We start from the raw sequence: 9,972 nt of genomic DNA, 5'->3' as shown, positions 1-9,972 counted from the left end.
GGGCTAGGGGCCCCCCCCCCCACACACCCATTCACGAATTTTGTACACGGGGCCCTCTAGTGTACATATAAAGCATTATTATTTGTGTATTATTGTATTAGCTTCTTTATCTTCCTATTTCTTTCTATCTTTCCTTCCCTAATCTAGACTTCCCCATTGCTCAAAATCTAATATTTCTGCCCTGGCCAGTGCGGCTTGGTTGGAGCATTCTCCTATACACCGAAAGGTCTCAGCTTCAATTCCCAAACAGGGCACATACCCAGGTTTCAGGTTCAGATAGGTAACCAATCAGTGTTGCTCTCTCATATCAATGTTTCTCTCTCTCTCTCTCTCTCTCTCTCTCTCTCTCTCTCTCCCCTCCTCCTCCTCCTCCTCTCTCTAAAATCAATGAAAACATATCCTTGGGTGAGGGTTAAAAAAATCTAATATTCCAGAAATACTCCTGTAATCATATTGCTTTTTAGCTCAAGAACTTATAATAACTCCTTTTGACTCTCAAATTAAGCTCAAATTATCTCTATGGTATTCAAAGCCCTTCAAGTCAGTAAACTGAAATTAGCAAAGATGAAAAAAACATGGACTATAGCTTTAAAAATAGTGGAGCCCTGGCTGGGTGTGGCTCAGTGGTTAGACTGCCAGCCTGCACACTGGAGGGAGGATCACCAGTTCAACTCCCAGTCAAGGACATGTACCTGGGTTGCAGGTTTGATCCCCACCCCTGGGATGGGGTACATGTGGGAGGCAACCAAGCAATGTGTCTCTCTCACATTGATGTTTCTTTCTTCCTCTCCCTTTTCTCCCATCCTGCCATTCTCTTCCATTCTCTCTCTAAAAATCAATGGAAAAAAATATCCTCACTCCTTGGGTGAGGATTAAAAACATAGTGGAATACATGGACATACAGCAGGCACTGTGATGTACATTTAATATGGTAAATTATAAGAGAGAAGAATATAGAGGAAGCCAAAAGGTGGGCATGAAGTCAAATATGGAGCCCATAAAGACTGCACTGAGTTTTGAAGATTAAGCAGGTGAGAAAGCCATTCAACCAGTCACAGTCTATTCAAACTTAGTTCTAGGTCTCAATGAGAAAATATGTACTGATTATATCCTACATTCCTAGAACACTGTAATTAATGTTCTTTCCTAGTTAAATTTCATGTTGCTCATTGAAGCCCAAGAATCTCCTCACTATATTTTCCCCAGGCTAAACCTTCCTTATCCTGACCTTTCCTTTATTCTGAGTGCCATCAGTCCTTAGGGACAGAGTATGTTCATGTGGCCTTAGGCTTGCCTATATTTGGTAGTAAATTAACTTTCCGGTTGTTTTTACATTATTAAAACAAAAGTCTTTTTTATATATTGTTTTGTTTGTCATTGATTTATTAAATGTTCTTTTGACCACATAGATAAAAGACAGATATAAAATTTTTGAGGTTCTTGTGCAAAAGAAAAAAAGGAAGAAAGTGAAAACTTCATATAACTTTGAAAATTATAAACACCGTTTTGAATACTGTTACCCATAACAACCAATTAGTATGCAATGTTTTGGAGTTGCAAGTTACATTCCACAGGAGATAAATGTTCGCACATTTTCAAAAGTTTTATTTTAGAGATGGCCTTATAAGGAAACTTTAATTATTGGCTAACAAAGCAGTTAGAATAAAAATAAACACTTAGATAAAGCCTTCGCCACCTCCTCACTATATAATACAAATAATCCTGAACACAGACATGAGTAAAAATAAATAATTTTACTATCCAGAACAGCTCCCATTTGCACCAGCAGTCTCTTCTTCCCACCTTACTTGTCTGGAGTTCCCTTTCCTAACGTATGTAGTCTTATAGTTCTGAGTAGGAAATTCTGGGCCTAAAGAGAGCTACCACTTAATAAAGATAAATAAAGTGACATAAATCAATCTATAGAGCAGGGGGTGTATTGGGGTCCATTCTTAATCCCTGCACCCAGAGCAGCTGTGGGCTTGCACTAGCTGTACATTGAAGAAATTACTCAAAGACCCTGCTCAAAAAATCCAATTTCCATTTGTTAAGCAAATAGCTTATATCAGGGCTGAATTCAAGAGAACAGCTTGCACCTGTCATGTTCACAGGGCAGCAGGATAAAATCTGTGCAGGTACCAGGCAGAGTCCCTCAATCTCAGGGAAATGGTCTCTCCCCCAGGCAGGGGATGGGGCCATGTGGCAGTCTTGGCCACTGAGATGTAGAGGGTGTATCTGTGGCTTTGGGGAAAGATAGGGGAGAGGAAAGAGCAGAAACTCCCTCCCTGTGCTGTCTCCTGCTTCCCAACTCTGAATTCAGTTGTTTGATAACATCATGCTTGGACAAGCTAATGTAGGGGCACAGGTCTAGAGCACCAACACCACCTAACCCTTAAACCATTCCTTACCTCATGTGACGTAAGAAAAATAACCTTTCCTCTCTTATTTAAGCAACTACACATTGGGGTCTTTTACTTACTATGCATAGGTCGCATGTACTTGTGCCTGAAGCTGTCCTGACTGGCACATCTGTACATTATATCACTTAGAGTCAAATAATATTTTTTTGAGAAAATAACTTTTAGCATCATTGACATTCATACAGAATTTAATGAGTTAATGAGTGTAAGATGTGTGACCCATGGTAAATTTAAGTACAGGTTAGTATTATTGCTATAGTTATTATGGTATACCAGTCTGACATGTGCCACAAAATTTATGAGGAAAGTTGTTGGCTAGTACCTCATGTGCTGTCTGTGTTGGAAGCCCAGGTACATCATTGTCAGAGCAAGATTTCTTAGGGGCAAAACAAGGGCAGAGAGGAGTAGCACAGCCGGCAAAAGGCGATCCACTACTCATTTAATTCTCTCGGTAACCACAAAAGTAGGTACAACCATTAGTCTATTTGGCTAATAAAAAAAGTGAGAAGTAAGAATGATAAAGAACTCTTCTGGAATCTCACGGTTAGTCAGTGCTATAGCAGGGAATAAAATGCAGGTCAGCTTTACACCAAGTCCATACTCTCACCTGCCATGCAATATAGCCTCTACCTTAGAAAGAGTATGATCTATCAGGGAAATTCCCCCTGTCTACACCATAACTCTGTTGATTGAATCAGTACAAAAAAAGATTTACAGGTTTGCCTTCTGGGAATTAAACAACTTACCTATGTGACTTTATTCACTGTGGTAATGCAAGGAAAAAGACAAATCTAAGGCTATAGACATGATTAGTGCTTTTTTAAGCAATCTGCACTCCACTGACTTAGCCTGTATAGTTCTCAATTCACCCCATCCCAGTGGTTACTAAGGAAAATTCTGAAATTTCCACCTTTTGGACAATTCAAAAAATGTTTTTCCTTCAAGTAAACCCAAGAAAATAAATTAGTTCTTTCTTTAGTTGGTTTTGCTTGTTTGTTTTATTTTTTTTTTACTACATTCTTTTCAAACCTGTGATTCTATAACCATATTTAAAAAGTAAACCTATATCTACAATTCACTTAATTATAAATAGAGTGCCAGCAGGTGTTTGGCACTATGTTTAGCAGTTTATAAAGAAAAGCAAGTAAGACATGTTTTTTGCTGCCTATGGGACTAATATGAAACCCCGAGATTAAATTTGTTTCAAATTTAAGTTGAAAGTGGTTTATCACCTCTGGATTTAATAAAATTTCAACTCAGGCCCTAAATCTCAAAAGGATATAGTACAATTATTTCAATGTGGACTGAGATGACAGCGATCCCATGTCACCTGAGATGATTTTAAGTTACTTAGCCACAAACCCTGGGAAATATGTCTTAATCCTCTAGGTGCCCTCGGTTTGAATACATACTTTTAACACTTCTTTCTCTCTTTCTTTCTCTCTTTCTTTCTTTCTTTCTTTCTTTTTTTTCTTTCTTTCTTTTATTAATCCTCACTTTAGGATATTTTTCAATTGATGATTTTAGATCGTGGAAAGGAGGGGAAGAGACAGAGAGAAACATCAATATGAGAGAGACACACTGGTTGCCTCCCACGTGCACGCCAACCAGGGCCAGCGCTTGAGCCTGCAACCGAGGTAAATGCCCTTGACCAGAACCAAACCCGGGACCCTTCAGTCCACAGACTGACACTCTCTATCCACTGAGCCAAACCAGCTAGGTCTTTTTCTTTCTTTCTTGACTAAGCCAGCAGTCCTTATCTCATCAGGTAAATGGATTAGTTACCCGAGTTACGAGAGTTTCAGCAAGGAACTAGATGAAATTCCAAAGATATGGAAGTCAGTTTCCTTTTTAAGATATTTATTACAGTGCTGCTTTATTTTTAGAACATTATTGGATAATTTGAGTTTAAAAGGTGTATTGAATGAGGTAAGTAATAGCAATGGATGAGATACTTTCTTAATCTATAGTTGTTGGTACAATTGTAGAAAAGCTGATATAGTTGTGTTTTTTTAAGTTGATAGACTGTAGAAGTTGATACAATTGGCAGCTTTTTAAACACAAACTTCAAATGATATCATTCTTTCCATAAAGATAAGAAAATGTGTATGAGAGAGAGAGAGAGAGAGAGAGAGAGAGAGAGAGAATGAATGAGTAAAGAGCACTTACATATTTGTGTTGGTGAGGAGGGGAGATCATGCCCAGCCATGTTTCCTCTTTTCTGAAACCTCAACAAACAGGAAGAAACGGGAGAAGTGACTAGGGGCATTTTAAAGAAAGTCTTTAAAAACTCTAACCTGTATTTATGTGAATATATCAGAGGAGTACAAGAGAACAACAAAAGTTACTGAATTATAAGTCAATCTTTACTAATATAAATTAATGATTGAATAAATAATGGGGAAGAAGAGACACATCTTCCATGCAGAAGAATTCCAAATAATCAAGGTAGAAACTGCGTCTTCAAGGAGGTAAAGCATAACTCCCACTCCCTCAGTGTGGTCACACAGAGCGATTCCTTCCAAAGAGTGTGGCACAGAAAGCGGGGAGGGCAAGCATAACTACAGTAGGGAATCCTGCAAACACTACCTCAGCCAGGTGAGGTACTGCGTCGCAGCATTAATATACAATGAATTTTACAGAAAAGTAAAGACAATGAAAATCAAAGAAAGATTTTACTTTTCTTGTTGGAAACTTTACTGAAATGTGTTCAACATTTCAGAATATTACTTCCTTGATAACAGTACCACTCCTTTTTTTATACACTAATATCACATACTTTCAGTCTGAATTTGTAGCTATCATACTAATATGGCTATGAATACATTTTAGTCCATCCTATCTAATAAAAGACAAAAAGGGTAATTAACCATACCTCCACTACGCTTCCCATTGGCTAATCAGGATGATATGCAAATTAACTGCCAACAAAGATGGCAGTTAATTTGCATACACAGGCTCCAAGCGGTGGAGCTAGGCCAAACAGCCCCAAAGCCACTGAGCAGTGAGGCTTCACCGCCCCGGGATCAGTGGAGCAGCGAGGCCTCCCAGCACGGGGATCAGCGGAGCCACGAGGTCTCCCAGCCCCTGGAGCAGCGTGACAGGGGGACGGCACCCCAACCCCCTGATCGGCCCTGCTCTGTGGGTGACAGGGGGCGGTACCCCAACCCCCTGATCCGCCCTGCTCTGTGCGTGACAGGGGGCGGCACCCCAACGCCCTGCTCTGTGGGTGACAGGGTGTGGTGTCCCCTCTAATTGGCCCTGCCCTGAGCATTTCAGGGGGCAGCGCCGCAACTCCCGGATGGGCCCTACTCTGTGCATGACAGGGGGGAGCTTCCCAACCCCCTGATTGGCCCTGCTCTGTGCGTAACAGGGTGCGGCGCCCCAACCCCTCAATGGGCCCTGCTCTGTGCGTGACAGGGGGCAGCGCCACAACCTCCTGATCGGCCTGCCCTGAGTGTGACAGGGGCAGCGCCCCAACCCCCAGATTGGCTGGCTCTGTGCGTGACAGGGGCAGTGCCCCAACCCTCCGATTGGTCCTGCTCTGTGAGTGACAGGAGGCGGCGCCCCAACACTCCTCCCATCGCCCTGCTCTGTGACAGGAGGCGGCGCCCCAACACTCCTCCCATCGGCCCTGCTCTGTGCATGACAAGGGGTGGTGCCACAACCCCCCCATCAGCCCTGCTCTGTGTGTGACAGGGGAAGGCGCCTCAACCCCTTGATCCGCCCTGCTCTGTGCGTGACGGGTGGTTGCACCACAACCTCCCCATTGGCCCTGCCTTGAGTGTGACAGGGGGCGGTGCCCCAACCTCCCAATCGGCCCTACCCTGAGCGTGACTTGGGGTGGCATCGCAACCTCCCGATCCGCCCTGCTCTGTGCATGACAGGGGGCGGTGCCCCAACTCCCTAATCGGCCCTGCTCTGAGCCCGACCAGGGGCTGCACCTAGGGATTGGGCCTGCCCTCTGCCACCCGGAAGCGGGCCTAAGCCAGCAGGTCGTTATCCCCTGAGGGGTCCCAGACTGTGAGAGGGCACAAGTGGGGCTGAGGGACACCCCCCCCCCCGCCCCCGCCCTGTGCCAGTGCACAAATTTTTGTGCACCGGGCCTCTAGTATTTTATAATATCAAATATAACTTTTAAAATTTAATAATATTTCATTGAAAATTAAAATTGAGTTTCATGGTTTCAACCACAAATAAACATTTATGAATATGTCTACTCTACCAACATGTTTTTCTAGTGAAGAAATGAAACAAGATTAAGTAAACTGAGTTGAGGGGAGTGATGTCAACAGCCTGGTGGAGTGAGAGGAACTCCAGATCTATCTCCTTGAAGTGACCACAAGTTAGACAGCTATAATTCAACAAAGGGGTCCCTGATCAACAAACAAATACATCTGAAGGATCTTAAGGTGAATGTATTAGGGCAATCAGGGGAGACAGGCTGGAGGAAGGAGAGAGAAGGGAGCCACAGGCACAGTCCCCAAGCTCCCCAGGACCCTAGCAAATGCAATAGCAGTGAATGGTTAGGGTGCAACCCTCACTGGGCAAACTGGAGGGGCAGAGGCAGCACTGGGCCTGAGTGGCCAGTACACATTGAGGCTGAGCCCAAGGTCAGGGCAGAGAAGCAGTGCACAGAGCAGAAGGATTCCACATATCCCCATCATCAGGCAAAAGGAGCCACAGACTGGGAACCTGCCAGCCCTCGCCCCCCACCACCACCACCTCCATCTCCCTGTGGCCTGCAAGCAGTAAAATCCTCACTCAGCAGATCGCAAAAGGGCAGAAACAACTTCCAGTCTAAGTGGTCTGTACTCATGGTGGCCTAAACCCACCACTGGAGAAGACAAAGCTGCAGATGTGCAAATCTGCTCCCCACTCTCCCGTCCACTCCTCGCAGCAGAGCCTGGTAGAAGCTGCTAGGACAGTGCAGACAGAACAGCATGATTGGCAGCTTTTGGGTGCAGGAATCAACCCTGGGAACACACAGGCCAGGAGACCCAAACTCGCCACATCCCACCAAGGGGGTGATACCCTGAGACTGAGGCAACTAAGTCATTAAGAGGACACCCACCTCCTAGGGGTATAGGGGGAGTTTTCCATGGCTGAGGCTGACACAGCCCCACAAAGATCCCAGCAGCCCCAGCAGTGCAGGTAAGAGAAAAAAACTGTGCTTCAGCAATACCTACCAGAAAACAAAAGAAAGACCTCTACTTAACAACCTGTTAAACAGTTAAGAGTTAAATACTTAAAAAAAAAAAAGATTTCATTTTCACAAATGCCCAGGCACAGAAATAATCCATCAAGCACAATGAATCACCAAGGTAACAAGGGAGTTCAGAAGGAAAATTAAAAACCTCCAGAAAATCAACTTGAAGACATGAAAGACTGTGATTTAAATTACAGAGAATTCAAGATTGCTGTTCTGAAAAAAATCAACAAGATACATAAAAGCAGTTAAATGAGCTCAGAAATAAAATTAATGAACCAAAGGAGTACTTTACCAAAGAGCTTGAAACTATAAAAGAACCAATTTAAAAATTGGAACTGAAGAATTCAACAAAAGAGATAAAGAATGGACTATCAAGCTTAGGAAATAGAGCAGACCAAGTGGAGGTAAGAATTAGTAATATCAAAGGTAGAAATCTAGAAATGACTCAGGTGGAGGAGAGAATCGAGAGTAAAAAAACAAAATAAAAGAACTCTATGAGAACTTACTGACTCAATTAGAAAGAGCAAATGTAAGCATAATGGGTATACCAGAAGGAGAAGAGAAGGAACAGAGAGCTATTCAAACAAATAATCTACAAAAATTTCCCAAACCTAGGGAAAGAACTGAACCCTCGAATCCAAGAAGCTAGTGGACCACCTAATTATTGCAATCCTAAAAGGCCTTTTACAAGGCACACTATATTAAAGCTGTCAAAAATTAATGACAAAGAAAGAATTCTGAAAAGCAGCCCAGGAAAAGGATATGGTAACCTCTTAGATTATCATTGAATTTTTCAGCAGAACCCCTACAAGCTAAGAGAAAGTGCAATCAAATATTCAAAATAATGAAAGAAAGAAATCACTAGCCAAGAATAATATGTCCAGCAAAGGTATTCTTTAAATATGAAGGAGAAATAAAGGCTTTCCAAACAAACAGAAGCTAAGGAAATTTACCCCCACAAGAATTACTGAAAGGTGCTCTTCTACCTGAAACAAGTACAAAAGGATATAAAACTGTAAGATGACTAACAGACAGACAAAAGAAGAAATTTGCAACTCTTGTTCAGAATAGGGTATTAAGCATTTAAATATAACATAAAAGTTAAAGGAGGTAAAAGCATAAAAATATAATACAATAGCTACTGCAAATTGAAATGAACACACAGCATAAAAAAGCATGATTTGAGGTAGGCCTGCAACATATAAGAAGAGGGGAAAAGGACTAAACTTGCACAAGTGAATGAAAATAAGATGTAATCAGAAGAAAAAGGGCCATTGTGCATATGAAACTTTTTTGCATAAACCTAATGGTGACAAAGCAAAAATCTGGAACTAAGACATATAAAGCAAAAAAGAGGAAATGTATTAACTATATCATAGAATACCACCAAACTAAAATGACAGAACACAAGGAAAAAGAAACAGTGAAGACACAGAGCTACCAAAAGACAAAGGATAAAATGGCTTTAGGAAGTCCTTATATATCAATAATCACCCTAAATGTAAATGAACTGACTGACCAATTAAAATGCACAGAGTAGCAGGATGAATTAAAACACAAAACCCAGCTATATGCTGCCTTTAAGAGACCCATCTCAGCTGCAAAGACAGAGCCTCAAAGTGAAGGGGTGGGAAATGACTCCAAGCAAATGGCATCCAGAGAAAAGCGGGAGTAGCCGCACTTATATCAAACAACATAGATTTCAAGATAATAAAAGTAACAAGAAATCCCATTTACCATCGCACCAAAAAAATTAAGATACCTAGGAATAAACTTGACTAAGGAGGTATACACAGAAAACTACAGGACACTGAAAAAGGAGATAGAGGAAGACATAAACAGATGGAATAACATACTGTGTTCATGGATTAGTAGAATCAACATCATTAAAATGTCCATACTACACAAAGCAATCTATAGATTCAATGCACTCCCCATTAAAATACCAACGGCATATTTCACAGACCTAGAACAAACTCTCCAAAAATTCATCTGGAATAAAAAAAGACCCCGAATAGCTGCAGCGATCCTGAGAAAGAAGAACAAAGTAGGTGGGATCTCAATACAAGATATCAAGCTGTATTACACAGCCACTGTTCTCAAAACTGCCCGGTACTGGCACAAGAACAGACATATAGATCAATGGAATAGAATAGAGAACCCCGAAATTGACCCGAACCAATATGCTCAATTAATATTTGACAAAGGAGGCAAGAACATACAATGGAATCAAGACAGTCTCTTTAATAAATGGTGTTGGGAAAATTGGACAGATACATGCAAAAAGATAAAACTAGACCACCAACTTACACCATACACAAAAATAAACTCAAAATAGAT

The sequence above is a fragment of the Myotis lucifugus genome, unplaced genomic scaffold (genome assembly GCF_000147115.1).
Source record: "Myotis lucifugus unplaced genomic scaffold, Myoluc2.0 scaffold_189, whole genome shotgun sequence".
Classification (NCBI taxonomy): domain Eukaryota; kingdom Metazoa; phylum Chordata; class Mammalia; order Chiroptera; family Vespertilionidae; genus Myotis; species Myotis lucifugus.
The sequence above is the reverse complement of the archived record's forward strand: the minus strand, read 5'-3'. Positions refer to the sequence as shown.